Here is a 15,754-nt window from a genome sequence, read left to right on the forward strand (position 1 = left end):
CTAGATTTCCGTATTGGTATTTTCTGTTTTGTGAAAAAAAATTGTACAGTTGCATGACTCAGTATAAAACACTGGTCAAGTGTGGGATATAAATACTGCTTCCTGAATATACAGTAGTACATAGAGATTTTACAATGCCATGGAAATAGACATGCATGGACAAACGTACCGTGGATTCCTCCAGTAACTGCCCTTATAGGCAACTTAGGTCCACCCAGTAGTTGCTGCTGGATTCCCTGGTCTCCCAGTTGCCTTACACACTGACACACACATTCAAATGGGTGTTTTCCATAAGCTGTTCCAAACCTATAGTCTTACTGGTAACTAACCCTGGTCGACTCCATGATTTCTCCATGAGCGGTTATGAACTTCCTGGCCTCTCCAGTAGCCAACTTTCAAATCCCTGTGGTCTCTCCGTCGTGCAGCCCAGACTTATGGACACTCCAGTACCTGAGTCCCAAACCTTTTATCATACGGGAAAACTGTGCAGTAAAATTTCCTGTAAACTATGTGAAATGCCTTGACTTGAAGCAGAAAATTAAGTAAATTTGCATTATAGTAAAATGCAGCAAAAAGTGCTATTGTCCACAAAAATGTAGTAAGTTCCACTTGCAATATTCTGAACATTTCTGGTTACCTTAGACTGTGTACAAAAAAGCACCTTGCACAGGTATCCTGTCTTTTTATTTTTATATTTTTGTGCCATATTTTCTAGGATTTCTTTGAATTTCAGTACTCTTTAGCCTCGCCCCCTCCCCGCCCCCCCCCCCCCCCCCCCTTGCCTGGATCTGGTGGTTTTTTTCTGTATGTTTACTCAATATTCAGATTGTTTCTATCAAAATTCTATCCAGGGTATGTTTGGGTTTTTTTGTTCAGTGATGGCTGTATCAGTATGCAGAAGTCATAAATTACTTTATTCTGATTGAAGCAAGAAGGTGAGAATTGGATCACTTTTAATAACCTTGTTAATAACAAGGTTTGCTATTAAGTAAACATGGATTACACAAGGAAGCAAGGATGTATTTAAAAAAAAAAAAAAAAGATGTGCAAGGATAGCTTAATGAAATAGAACCCTACAATCAGGGATTTGCCATAGACATTAGTAGTACCAGCAATGTGTGCGTGCATTCTTGGAAATTAATCCTAATGTAGCACACAAATATACAGTCACACAAAAACATGCAGAGCATCTCAAACCCCACACAATATGCTTTCAAAGGGTGGCAAGGGAGTATTACAGCAAAGTGCTACCAGTATTTGAACGAGAGCTCCCACCGATTTTCCTCCTTGCAGAGAGCCGAAGGACCAGACAGGCTACTAGTTTGCTTTCATATTTAGATGGAAGCATTCTTTTGATACTGAAAAACTGGAGACACGACTCTCTAAGACCCGGTTTGGAGTGTTAGAAAGCAGGCATTCTTTATTATCAGCACCGGATGCACGGGGAATAATTTCCATCCAACACACATACTGACTTTGTTCACTATTTATCTTTATATGGCCAATCTATCCATATTAATGACATTTCTGAGAAACTGTTAGCATATTCATTACAGTTTCAAGAACTGGTTATCATATCTACACTCTTACTACGCATGTGTGGCCTAATGGGTCAGGGGTCCTCTGGTGGCCCTTTGAGACATCTTCATCCTTTCTTCATCATCTTCCTCTTATTATTATTATCCTTTTCTTGACCTTCACTTCTTCCGGCCCTGTTTCAGCACTCTTGGCTCATGTCTTGGTTTCGGACCGGTTCTTACCTATTTAGTAGCTAAACTATCCTACTCAGCGTTCTGCCAGTGGCTGAACTACATAATACAGCGTTGTTCAGCTTGGCCATGTCATGGATACATTAGTTGCCACATTTACAGTTAAGCACACTGGTGAAATTCCTCCGGTATCACTTCCATAATGGCAACAATGTTCACAATTTCTTGAAGGAATAGTATGAAAAGCACCCACACAAATTACTCTCAACAAAAAAAAGACAGGCAGTTCAATAAAAGGACCAATTTGGCTAAATTGTGAGTTCTTTGCGACGGAAGAACCTGAATATTGACCTGAGAAACAGAGTCACATAAAAGGTGGAAACTAGGTCAGTTTACAAAGCTTCATTGTCTAAAAGGCAATGTTATTTCACCAGATTATGTCTATTAACATAGATACTATTTTTAAGTGTTGGCTTTTTTTTTCTTAAAAACTGCATGGAATACATTAGAAGTAGAAAATAATTCTCAGCTAGTACCCGTCAAAGAAATCAAAAATGTCAGACTAACATCCTGAGGGAGAAAATTGGTCTTCTTGGTTATTTAGAGTATTTTCTGGTTAGTATGATCTGATACATTTCACAAATAAATATTTTTGTTGTGATAAAAATTAAACAGAACCTTCTGAATTATTCTGGTTGACTGGGAAACAGTATACTAAATAGTTACTTTAGACAGCTTGTGGGGGAAATTAAAAAATGATGAGCAGAATTTATAGGAGGGAATACAACTTCTGTCAAAATCTCCCATATACTTTCTACATTCCTGTTAGAAAAAAAGTGTTGTATTTTTAAAAAGCATATACAGAAAAGAGAAGGACCAGTGAAAAATCTGTGTGTCCTTGTACTTTTTAAAAATACCTAGAACGAAGTACCTTCTAGTACTTTTTTTGGGAGATACTGCAATCTAGTCTATTAGCCAGCAAATGAAATAATAATAATGATATTTTCCTAACCGTTATTTCTGTAAGGCATTTTAAATAGGTGGCTCCAGAGAATGAATTCATATATTTATTCACAAATGATAAATAAGAACAGTTCTATGTAGTTAAAAATGCAGATTTTCTGCAGATTGCTCTTCATTTGCATATTACACTGGCACAGGCAGACTTACAAATTGACATAGACATGTAAATACTTTCCTATGCCTGTGAGTCAGGTACACAGATATGTAGACTATCTATCTAAGTATTGGGTGCAATAATTTAAGGTAATTGCAAGTGTAATTGTCTGCATCAGATGCCTTAGAATCATAATAAAAGGCAGGCTTTTTCAAGAACAGTGGGAAAAATTGTCTTCAACATTGCTTGGAAACATAGAACCTCTATTGCTAGATGTGTTTGAGAACAGGTTAGAGAAATATTTTTTTCTAAAGTACTTCGGTACACTTGATTATATCTTAGAAGTGAAGAGTGGTTTAGAGGAACCTCGCAATATCAACTGTACTCTGTGCTTAATTGTGTAAAACCAAAAACTTTATCCCATTCCACAAGGTGGCAAGAAAATGAGCAATAATCAAACTGAGCATTCTCCAGAACTTGATAGCTCCTAAATGCCTTGCACAAGGTGATTTGGCCTATACCTTAGATCTTCCATTTCAAAAGGATTTCCTGTTACTTATATTTATGGCTGAGAGGAAAAGGCAGTCAATTTTGTACTTCAATAACTTTATTTATTTATCTCTCTGCTAATGAAGTGGTGTGCATGTCAAATGCTGCACATCTGTTGTGAAGGGTGCTAACATCAAAATTTGTTGCAGTCTTTCAAAAACACTGTAAGACTATGAATATAAAGCTGTGGTTTGTAACAAAGAAACAAACCTTTCACAAAACCATATTAATATCTTTGTCTCAATTTAATTATCTGTACATATCAGCAAATTAATAATACCAAAGTGTTTTGCTAATAAACCAGTATTTTAATTCTCTACAATTAAAGCACCTTCTGCAGCGTCTAAGCTTTCACAAGGAATCTCGCTTATCTTTGTAAGAAAGATTCTGATGGCACAATAATGAAAGCAACATAACCTACCAGAGACAGGCACTGACAAGTGAAACTTTAGATGCCAAACTATTTGAAAATGAGAGTGTGTCCCTATGTAATGTGTTTTCCTCCACCATTTGACATACATAGGATGAAAACCTCTTCTCTTGTCTGTGCAACTGACCTATTGAAATGGAGATCAGGCTATCAGGCTGTTAGCTTTACCACTCTGAAGTGGAAAGCTATAAAAAGACTTTTAAAACAGGAAACATTCTCAAGAAAAGAATCATTATTAAATATTTTTTTTTCACAGTAAACTACAGATCTAGAAACCTAAAGTTTCTGCGTAATTACAAGACACTGTTTTTAACTGTTACCGTGCAAATCCCATAATGGTTGTGTGTATATTCATCAGTTACTGAGCACCTAAACCCTCCTGAGGTCATCCGAGTGGGTCTTACATGCTGCCACGTACTGTGGCATAGAATATTCCACCTGGGAATTATTCCTCTAACACCTTATACCTATTGAATGGAATACTGTCAGCTGGAATCTTGCCTAAACTAGTACATTAGCCCCTGAAGCTCACCTAAGTCACGACAGGGAGTGTGGCCATCTACCCTCCATCACCCTAATGTTTAGGTGCTTACCTTATGCGTCAGAAGTTCCCTCAGCAGATAGCTGTGCTCACACAAATGTTTAGGAGTGTTTGATCTGCAGAGGTGGCTTTTTCTTCCATTAGGAACATCTAATATCTAAAGCTCAGGTGGCACTGGTAGACAGTGTAGCATTTTTGCTTCCAGAATTAGTTTTACTTTCTGACCACCTATTGGTGGTCTAATGTAAATACTTCCATCAGTGACCTGGAAGATGACACATCAGCATTTGCAGATTTGCAAAAGGTAATAAATTAGGGGTGAGGTCAGGCTGAGAGATCGAAGTGGTGGAGTTTCAAGTCAGAGGATATTTAATAAACCTGAGTGGGCCAAAAGAAGGCTCATATATATATAATATAGCTCCACACCTCAAATGGAGTAACCTCACGCATCAGCACAGGCTGGGAACCAGATGTCAGGGCAATAGCTCTGTTGGAAAGGACCCGGGACTCAGAATGGATGCCAGGCTGAATATGAGACAACAGTGCACTCTTACTGTGAAACAGGCAACTCTGCATTGTGCTGTTTTATGGGGAGAGTAACTGCATCTGTGCTGCTGTGTTCCCCGGTACAACAGAAATGTCAATAAACTGGAGCAGAGGGCCCCTAGGATGGTTGGTGGACTGGAGCATATGATGGACAGGGAGAGGCTGAGGGGAGAAGGTTCGTTTAGCCTGAAGAAGAAAAGCTTAATGGAGGATCTACTGATGTTCTTCAACTACCTTAAAGAGCAGACTCTTCTAAAAAGTGTGTAGTGGGAGAAGGCCGTGGTCAGAAATTGCAGTAAGGGAGATTTGGATTTGACGTAAGAAAGAAATACTCAGTGAGTGGTTAAACACTGGATTGGTTCAGCTAAAGGGGCTATTGAAACCTCCGTCTTTGCAATTCTCAAAGGCACTTCTCTCCACTGACTCATGAGAAATTAGGGACTTACCCTCTATCATTCCTCTTCTAAGGTCAGAAGGTTGATTTGGATATTATTTGTCAGAGAAGCAGTACCTCAAATAGGTGCTTAAATTGAGCAGAGTGTGTTTGGCCTTAGGGGAGCACAGCAGTAATTTGATGTAAAAAAATTGCTTTTGCTGCCTTTACAATTTATATTCTGTGCACTACATTTTCAGTGATTTTGTGATGGTGGTTCCTTACTCTTTGCTAGGAATACTTCTGTGAGAAAAAGCATGAGCAGACAAAATTAGCATTATTTTTTATATTTGCTTCTGACAGAGTGATTCATAAATAATCTTAAAAGGCTTTGTATTTTTAATGATTTTGCTCAGAATTTTTTAAGTATTTATGGAGGTTTTTTTCAAATACGTAGTTATATTGAAGAGCCATTTATTGTTATGCACAAAGAGCAAGGCATGTACACTCAATAAAAATTCTTATTTTAGATTAAAGAAAACAATAAAATATAAAAAACAGCTGCTGTCCCTGCAGATAGGCAGTCTTACTGGGATATTAAAGTTCAAGTGCCAAGAAAACAAACATAATTCATATCCAAGTTCTACTTGTCAGAGTGCTTTGAGCGTACATCATATTGTTTGTTTGCCATGTGTTTTGGGTTGGGGTTTTTTTGCTTTCCATGGAAGTTTTCCTGGTAGTGTGTTGAGTCCCATGAATGGCTTGAGCAAATTGTGAACAGTGAAGTAACTGTTTTTCCAGTCTCCAGGGCCTGTTTCTTCAGGTTGTGTCATTGTAAAGTTCCATGTGTTAATTCCTTCTTTTCGGTCTGTGGTTTGTAAGAAATTTTCATAGCCATTTTGATTGCTAATTCTCTACTGTGTGGCTATCTTCATCTCTTTGCAGAATTTAGTTTCTCTTACAAATATGCAGAAAAAAAGGTCAAAATTGAAGTAGGTATACCTCACTGATAAAACATTCTTCCAGTTTTAAACTACTATGATAGAACAGCATCCGTTAAAAACATGAATTAGGCATTGTGACTGTTTGTTTCTTGCTAACACATTATCACATACAAAGCTTGATTGAATCTTAGGAAGAAAAGTTACTAATTACCAAGGAGAGAGATAGTTATCATCATTACAGACAAGTTGGAGTTTTTTGCAATTATGCCTATCACTCATAGTGCACAAAGGAAGGAGAAAAAAGAACAAAAGAAAATAAAACAAAACACAACAGATAAAAGAATAGCTAAGTAAAGATTAATTACTAGAAGTTGTCAGTACTAAAATGACCAGCTCGAATGCTTTTAGTATGCTGATGGTCCTTATGTGGTTTCTTCTAACTAACAAGTACACTTCTGTACTTGTACAAAAGGTGAATCAGTGTGTCCGTGTCGTGTGTGTGTCATCGTGTCCGTGTGTCCCCCCCAGTAATCCTGAATAACAATTAAGTATTTTGGTTTAAAATAATTAAGTGGAAAATTGGACAGCTTTCATAGGAGGGAACTATTTCAAAATTTCCTATTTGGGATCCAGCTATTTCTTTCACTGTTTCCTGAAAGACAAGGTAGTTAACTATGGCAGAGACTTCTTCCTTGCGGCTCACTGCATGGAAGAAGTTTTAGAATGTGCACGTGTGGGAAGAAAAGATGCATGCTGTTTTCATTTCATGATTTAGGCTGTGAGAACGGTCATACTGGTTCAGATGAAAGGTCCATCTGGTTCACTATCTCTTCTCCAACCATGGCCAGTAAATGTTACTTGGGAGAGAATAATCTCAAGCACACATGTATTTCTCCTTCATAAACTAGCACATTAATCATGCAAGCGAATGCAAAATATAGCAGCTTTCTTGTTAAAATGAAGAATATTCAGTACGCAATGAAGTACTGCTCACCTACAACATTTTTCTAGACAACCATTATATATATATATAATCTATATATTATACACACACCACAGCATGTGGTGGGCTGGCCGGGGCTGGCTGCCAGGTACCCACCCGAGCGGCTCCATCCCTCCCCTCCTCAGCTGGGCAGGGACAGAAAATCCACGGAAAGGGTCTGGGCGGAGGTGAGGGCAGGGACAGGGGCAGGGGCAGGGCGCTCGCCCGGGCAAAACAGGCTCGAATCGGGGAAAATGAATTTATCACCAATCAGATCAGAGTAGGATCATAAGAAATGGAAACTGAGCCTTAAAACACCTTCCCGGCACCGGGCCTTCTGCCCAGGTTCAACTTCCCTCCTGAATTCTCTCCCTCCTCACCCCTCGTGGTGCCGGGGGATGGGGACCGGGGGCTGCGGTCAGTTCACACCTCGTGTCCGCCGCTCCTGCCCCCTCGCCCCCTGCCCGGCCCGGCCCGGCCCGGCCCCCCGCGGGCGCAGCCCCTCGGGCCCAGCCCGGCCCGGCCCGGCCCCCCCGCGGGGGCACCGGCCCTGCCCCAGCCCGGCCCGGCCCGGGCTCCTCTCCCCGCGGGGCCGCGGGCCCTGCCCGGAGCTGCTCCAGCGCCGCCGCCCGCGGGTCACGGCCCCCTGCGGGCACCCCCTGCCCCGGGGGGGGGCCCTGCCCGGGCTGCGGGGGGGGAGCTGCTCCCCCGGGGGCTCCGCGGGCTGGGGGCACGGCCCGCCCCGCCGGGGGCCGCCCCGCGGGCTGGGGGAGCCGCTGCTGCGGCGCCCGGAGCCCCCCGGCCTCCCCCTGCCCCGGCCCGGGGGCCGCGGGGCTGCTGGGCTCGGTCGCACTTAAATACACGGTCTGAAATACACGATCCCTGCGGCTGCCACCGGCACTGACGGGCTCGGCCTTGCCCAGCACCGGGCCCGGCTCGGAGCCGCTGGCACGGGCTGCGCCGGGCACGGGGGCAGCTTCTGGAAGCGTCTCACAGAGGCCGCCCCTGTGCCCCCCGCCACCAAAACCTTGCCCTGCAAAAGCAATACACAGCAGTATGATTCTTAACAATCATATAACATGATTTTGAATAACTATATTTTTTTGGAAGTGAGCGTTATTTTCTGTTTCATAATGGCTTTAATACACTTACTGGAAATAATCCCTAAGGGAGAGTTTTCTTCTAATATAGATACATCTAATAATACGATGTGTCCTGTCCTATTATACACTACAAATTATATGCCTTGGAAAATTCCTAATACAAGAAGGCAAAGATTTTGCAGCTGTGTTGGATAGCACAGCTGCCAGGCCCAGAAGTTAGAGCAGAGACCTGGGACTGTGCTGGAACAAGGGACACGAATACGTTGGGGCACACCTCAGGAAAGGTCCTTGTGTAGCCATTCTGCTGCAGTCAGGGCTGAATTTACACATCCCTCGGGAGGCTCTGCTCTTGGCCATAGGGCTTACGCTGATGGCCGTCAGCAGAATGGCGTGGAGACGTACGTTAGGCCAGGTTCGTAACTGAAGAGATTACAGAATCAGAAGGAATCTCATCATCATTACATAGTTCTGCCTCCTGCACGTTATATACTTTATTGATTTCACATACATCTCCTCACCTACTTCAACAACTTCTGACTGATTTCGGGAGCAAATGACTCAAGGCAGAGTTCTAACGTTTTCACATTTGAACATAAGGATGGCAATACATAAAATACACTCTTACAGCTTGTACTAATAAGACAGTCATGTAAGTTAGAATTTAAGTGTTATTTGTATTTAGTGTCTTTTTAAATGTCTTTAAATGCTGTATAATATGTATAAAACCATAATGGATGGGACCGTTTCTTAGAATATTTCAAAAGACTGATCAGTTTAAAAGCAACTGTAAATAACTGAGAAACAAGTCTTTTGAAAGCCTGTTTTTATTACCACCTCTTTGCCTGTTTGTCTTTTCAAACAATATGAGATTCTGTTGGACATACTGTGTTAGTTAGATGTAGAGTTTTGTGGAAACCCATTCTGGGTTAGAAATGTAAGCAGGCTTTTTGTAACAGTAAAAATATCCAATAAGAAATGACTCATTTTATGATAGTGTAACTTTATTTACAGATGAAAGAGATGAAACAGACTCTGAAAGGGTTGGCTGGTCTATCACAGAGACCATGTTATTGTGTGATTGCTATTTTGTGTTCATGGCATCATTGTTGGTCAGTTAGATCTTACATTGTTAACCTAGTAATTGTATATGTGCATCTCACATCAACCAAGCTGTTGTGGTACAGAAGTATTTTTGTTTATAATTTAAGCAAAAAAATAATTAGTCAAGATTAATATCATCTTTATTTCATGAATGTTCCCATGAGAAGAAAACATATTTCTAGACAATAGTTTACTGTTTTTCCTTTTCTCTAGATGATTAAAAGGGAGGGAGGGAGCTTTTGACGCAGAAATGCAAGAAATATAACAAATCCAAATACAGATAGTGGGTGAGATCCCCATTCCTTCCACCATGTTCCAATTCTGTTTTAATAATGACCATAATTAAACTATGTGCCAACTGTGAGAGAATGAAATATTCAGTGAAGACGTACATGAAAGCTGCAGGGTTTGTTTGAAAGGGTTTGATACAAGTCCACAGTTAAAAAAAAGATAGGAACGTTTCACAAATTTCTCTAGGAGACAGTCATCAAGCATGGCTTAGTGAAGTAGGAAGCTGCCACATTGTGCAATGACCCCATCCAAGAAACAGCAATTATTTCATCTATATCAACAGGTCAACTCAGCTGAACATGCCAGCCTTGGACAGCTGAATATGAATTTACAGGTGTTCAGAGGGCAAGTGATACAAAGCTGAATTAGATAACGTTACACTTGCAGACTGAAGTCTGTATTTAAAAAAAATTATCAAAGTATTTTGAATGTATATTGGACATCATGAGACAAGGATGATTCCTGAAGAACAGCTCTCCGTGATGACAGGCATATTCCGTATAGTTATGTAAATACCAAAGATGTGTTTATAATTTCAAAACAAAAATAAATATATCAAAACAACTTCTGTAAAACTAGAAGATCTGATTAATTCATTTGTTCATTAATTCATTCAGGCTCTCTAAGACTTTCAATTATCTTCAGCACTGTTAGAGCTAGCTAGGTCTTCGCACTGTACCTAACTTTGTAGAATCCCAGCCTTCTCTGTTTTACCAACGCAGAGGAGGAGTTGCACTGGCTGCAGCAGGGGTAAGTGTGGTAGATGGAATCCTTCGTTAGTAGTTAAAGGACAACTTTCACACAAGGTAGGTGACCTCACTTCTGGCAGAAGTCGTGTCTGCCACAGTCGCATGGCAGGCTTACCCTGGAAAAGTGTCAGGTCCCTCAGGACCAGGCACTCCTCCCTTCCTTTGCTCATCTCAGCGGCCACTTTGCCACCGTCAGTCACACCCATGTGGTCTCCCGCCTGCCCGTGGCCACTGGGCTCCTGAAGCTGTGTCTGCTCTCCAGAGTGGTGGGTGTGCTGAGAGGTCACACTGACTGAGATCCCATTGTGTGACCAACGACTACATGTTCATACAAAAATTATTAGCACGTCTGAGGGTAAAAAAGACTGAGGATTTCTGTGGCAAATGGCAATCTCATGTATCCCAAGAACAGAAGTGCAAGAATAAGGTGCCCCAAGTGCAGACTACTATGGAGGTCTGAGGAAGGGTTACAGTGGCACAACACACTGGCAATTAGAGTGATTGTGGTTTTGTCTGAGAGGTGCAAAGGATAAAAAAATAGACTCACAAATGTAAGGGCTGGAAATGGCGTATGTGTTAAGAACAGATCTTGAAAATAAACCAGAACCAGTGTTTTTGTTCATGACCAAAACTCCAGAAACAGGGAAGGGCTGTATTTTTGATGACATGGAGTGTTTGCAGAATGACCTGAACTTGCTGTTCTTGGGGTACTTCTGGGTAAACAAGAAGGCACGGCTTCAGCTGCCAGCCCATCACGGGCTACAGAGAGCATGGGCTACAGCTCTGTCAAAACGGGCTCAGGACATCCTGGTCCTAGCGCTCTTTGCTGTATTTCTGGGGCAAACCTGCAGTGTGATAAGAGGCAGGACTTTTGAGACACGTGGGTGATGTGAGATGTGAATGAGCAGCCATGGCACCTGCCGCATCTTCTCTTGCATGAAAAATGTTCTCTAAGTTTATTTTGTCTGTCTCTAAAGAGACTCACATCAGAGGGGTTTGGCTGCTGTTTCTTCAGAGGAGGTCATGGTAAGGGAAGTAGACATCAGCAGAAGAAAATATAATTTTCCCTGTAGTTCTATGAATTCTTTCTCTACTCTTTTATTTCATATATTCTTTCCTCTACAATTAAAAAAAGAAGCTTGCCCTGTTTTCTGTCCTCTGGGGTTTTTAGTGTTTTGGGTTTTGGTTTTTTTTCTCCAGGGGCACAGGGAAGGGCAGGGACAGCCACAACTCCCATACAAACTGTTACTCTCTGCAGAAGGCTGGAGGTTTTTGGTAGATAAGGGCTGTGGGAAAGGGAAGGCGGATTGCAGCGTCCTCTCATATGCCCTTTCAATCTCCCTGCCTGACATGCTCCTTTTAGCATTTTTCTCACCAGTAAAGCCCTTTCCTGAAAGCTTACTGCTTTCTTTGACTGGTTTCTCCAACTTGTATCTTCCTTCCTACCTTTCTCCCAATCCTACATGCTTCCTCTTGTGACACTATTTTGCTTTTTTTGAGGGTAGTGAAATTCTGTTCAGAATGTCAGAATTCTGATGGAGCTCCGACGCAGAATTAACTTCACTGAGGTTGGTGAGGTTATACTGATACAAATGTCATTAAATCAAAAATAAAGTTAGACCATTGCTCTCTTAATGTACTTAAACTTCTTTTCCACAAATGATCTTTCGATATTAAGGATGGCTGTTTGGAATTTAATAGCCTATTTTAACATTCCAAGCCTATGAACTTTTCTACATAAATCAGTCTAGACCAGCCACAGAGGAATCTTTCTCAGTTCATTACTGGGGCAGCTTAAGATCCTGACCTAAACCAGATTTCTAAAGTGGATACACCAGTTACATGACATGGGATGAGTCAAGTTGATAATCCCTTTCAAAGACTAGCCAAGCTCTATTCTGAAAGTAGCTATGCTTTTTTTTTACCCTATTTAAAGTCTGCTCCAATTTTTCATACTCCAATGGTTAGTACCCTTTTAGTTTACCACCTGATTTTATTTATGTTCTCATTCTACCTGTTGTTTTTGCTCCAGCATTGTTCCTTAGCCTAAAAGCTACCAGACTTATCCAGTACTTGTATTTACAGACATACATTACCTTTGTAGGGACAAGTAAGTGCCTGTTCCATTTTCTGCATCAACCTTTACTTTGTCATACTAAATGAGCCAAGTTCTGTCAGTTACTTTTTAATAGATAGGCTTTAGAGCCTTTACCTCATTGCAGTGACCTTCCTTTTCTCCTGTCTTAATTTGACAAAATCTTTCTTGAACGTGGGTGACCTGTGTTCTGCGCGTACGAGATCATACTACTACCTTAAAATACTCTCCTTAATCCAGTGCTCCTAGGATCACAGTTGTCTTCTTGGCAGTATTCCACCAGAGGCTGAATGTGCTTGTACAGACTTGACTGACTGGCTTGAATATTGCTAGTAGTGTAGCCACAGGCACACAGTACTCATTAAAAGCTGAAAAAAAAATGAACTCAAAATCCTGGGGAAGTATTTAAGAACTATTTCACATTGCACTGCCTGCTGCTACAGTTACCAAGGTTGCATTACATCAGCTAGCTATAGACTGGATAGCGCAGGTTTAAATGTGAAAGGTTATCTTTGTTACAGATCTCAGTGATAGTTCTTAACTCTCATCCCTCACCTTGTCTTTTACTAAATATTAGTGATATGGTTTTAGTTTTCTTTTTCCCACCAATGAGATTCCAGGGTACAAAGCCTGTTTTGGTTGGGGGGGGCAAATGTGCATGCAGACCTTAAGGTTTTACACTCTTCTTAGAGAAATTAGGAGAGTGATGGTGTAGACAGTACTTCCTGATTGACCTTCATTTTGAAAATCTCTTTCCTAGGCAGGATCTTATCTCTGTCTTCCCCCACTCCCCATTTTGATCTCCCCACCCAAATTTAGCAGGGACAAGCAGATGCAGAAGTAAAACCACCAGCCACAGCCTGCTACATCTTTTCTGGCAGGTGAAATACCTGTTACATTCTACCTTCTGTTCCTCCTCTTATTTCTGAGATGATAGTATCTTTTCAAGCACACATTCCCTATTTTCCAGGAGCAGTTTCATCCCTTTCAACACAGAGAGTCACTGGTGGAATTTGCTCAGAGCTGGCTGAACGCTGTGAGCATGTGATCAATAGTTTATGATACACTTAGCTGAGTCTTTACTGCCAGCTATGCATTCCATTCCCCTACCGCCAGCATGTTTAACCTCAGAGTGAGCCTGTTCAGAAATTTGCAACAGGAAATGCCTTCCACCAGTTTAGCTCCCTAAACTATCTTCTTAACATTGAGTCAAATGGATAATACAGCACACATGATGGACGGAAGGGAGCAACGCAGGTGGAGGTGCAAACTGAAACCGTTCTTCTCAGTAGCAGATGGCATTTAGCGTAGCCCAAACCATGCTGAAGAAACACTTGAAGTTTTATAATCTCCATGTGGATAATCAAAATGTGTGTGTTTCTCACCTGAAAATGTTTGCCTGTCTTGCTAAGAAACTGTTCATATGATTGCTGATTATTTTAAATATTCTGCAGAATGACCAGATATGAAAAATTCTGGCCTTGATTGGAGAGACTTGCCTCTAATAACAACTTCACATCCATACCACAGAAATCTTGCTTTGTTAAGAAAAAGAATGTTTTGGCTCAATCTTCTTGCTTAAAAGAATTTTTACTACACATGCATGCATTTTATTTTCTATTCTGTTCACTGGCATGAATGCAGAGAGGATAAAAATGTTATTCAAAGAAAGCATTAATAAGAATATGTAAAAATGTTTTCAGTTAAGTAGAGGTGGATGACCAGTGAACAATTGAGTATGTCAGTAAAATTCAAAGCCCTATGGCATAACCTAAAACTCCCTGCAAATCACAGGGAAAAGCTAACCGAATTACAAAAAAAAAAGGCTGTTTTCTTTGTTTAGTCAGCTTTATGATGCAAAACCAACACCTATCATTTTTTTGTAAAAATAATTTATTTTTTTCTGCTATTCTAGAATATCAAACAAGGACTACTGGCACACAGAGTATTATGGATGCAGTTTATGCTGAAGGTCTATTAGTTTTCTCTTAAAAAAAAAAAAGAAGACACCAACCAAAAAAAAAAAAAAAAAAAAAAGCCACAAAAAACAAACCGAAAAAAACCATCCTAGGCAGTAAGCATTTAAAAGCAGCCTCAACAAGCTGTAGAGTATGTAGCTGATGCTTAAAAATAATCTTTTTCTCCTGATGCATTCCTATGCTACAGAGTATACCTCTCACATTTAAAGCTGTCATGCTCCAAACATTGCTTGCACTGAAGAGAATCACTGTTTTGCCTCCAGCAAGGAACGTAAGTGTTGCAAAACTGACTCCTCCTCTAACGGGGAGAACGTGTACAAGTACACAGAGTTGTATTTCTCCTACAGCTGCCAAGCTGAGTATTTTGCAGTCAGAGCTGTAAACCTTAAAGGCTTGCTCTTTGTTTATCTTTATGCTTTTGGGTCTTTTTTCCCCACTTTCTTTCTGGATTTTTTAATATTTTTTTTTTTTTTAATATATGTGAAACTCTTTCAAATGCTGGATTTTCCAGTCCTTGTTCAGGAAGCATTCATGAATTGACATGGGTCAGCATACTTTTCGTTACCAGGCGAAAGTAAGTATTGCAGTTAAATCTGTTCCTACTGTATGTTTACCTGACTATAAAGGGTTCTGTGTCATAAAGGACAGAGGAGACTGTAGTTCTGTTAGCAGAAATTTAAAACTTACAAAAAAGTAAAATCAGTTCAGCTGAACATGGTATGCTAAATATTGTAAGGTTCACATTCTGGAAATATTTTTTTTTTAACTTGTCAGTCAGTGGTCTCTCTTTTGAAACACTGAAATAAGCCGGACACAGAGGTGCCACTCCTTCTATATGTGTTTTTACAATTATATTCAGGATTGCGTTTATTTTTTTAAAGCATTTTTAATGCACTTTGTATACTAATATCATGTTATTACTGCTTTATGTCGTTTATATTTAGTAATTTTATCTTATTTATGTTATTCATTAATGAAAATATGTTGGTTCAGGAAACAAGCCTCCTGAAGCTCCCATAACTGCCATCACATTTTCCACTGTCTAATGCTCCTTAGCTATTATTTTATTCTTCCTGTGTGTTACCCTCTCCTGTGTTTCTGTATACATTCACTAGTTAGCAGGTCCTGTTTTGTGTTTTTATCTTCAGAATTCTTTGGTATTGGCATGAACTGGCACTCAGATGCTGAAGGGAAACAGAGAGAAAGGAAAGAAAAGCTGGTAACTGAGCTGGCGAGAAGTAAAGA

The 15,754-nt window shown here is 40.5% G+C and overlaps 1 protein-coding gene across 5 annotated transcripts in view; it reads left to right on the forward strand.

The window, feature by feature from the left end:
• The window catches only part of PRLR (prolactin receptor), a 123,146-nt gene that overhangs the window by 21,194 nt on the left and 86,198 nt on the right, over positions 1-15,754 (forward strand). For 4 of the 5 annotated variants that reach the window (XM_040579209.1, XM_040579210.1, XM_040579215.1 and 1 more), the window contains exon 1: positions 14,820-15,083. The exons of the other annotated variant lie outside the window; for it this stretch is intronic. The gene's annotated coding sequence lies outside the window, so the exon portion shown is untranslated. Of the gene's footprint in view, positions 1-14,819; positions 15,084-15,754 lie in introns of those variants that run through there. 5 annotated transcript variants of the gene reach the window in all.

This window comes from Falco naumanni, chromosome Z (genome assembly GCF_017639655.2).
Source record: "Falco naumanni isolate bFalNau1 chromosome Z, bFalNau1.pat, whole genome shotgun sequence".
NCBI classification, from domain to species: Eukaryota; Metazoa; Chordata; class Aves; order Falconiformes; family Falconidae; genus Falco; species Falco naumanni.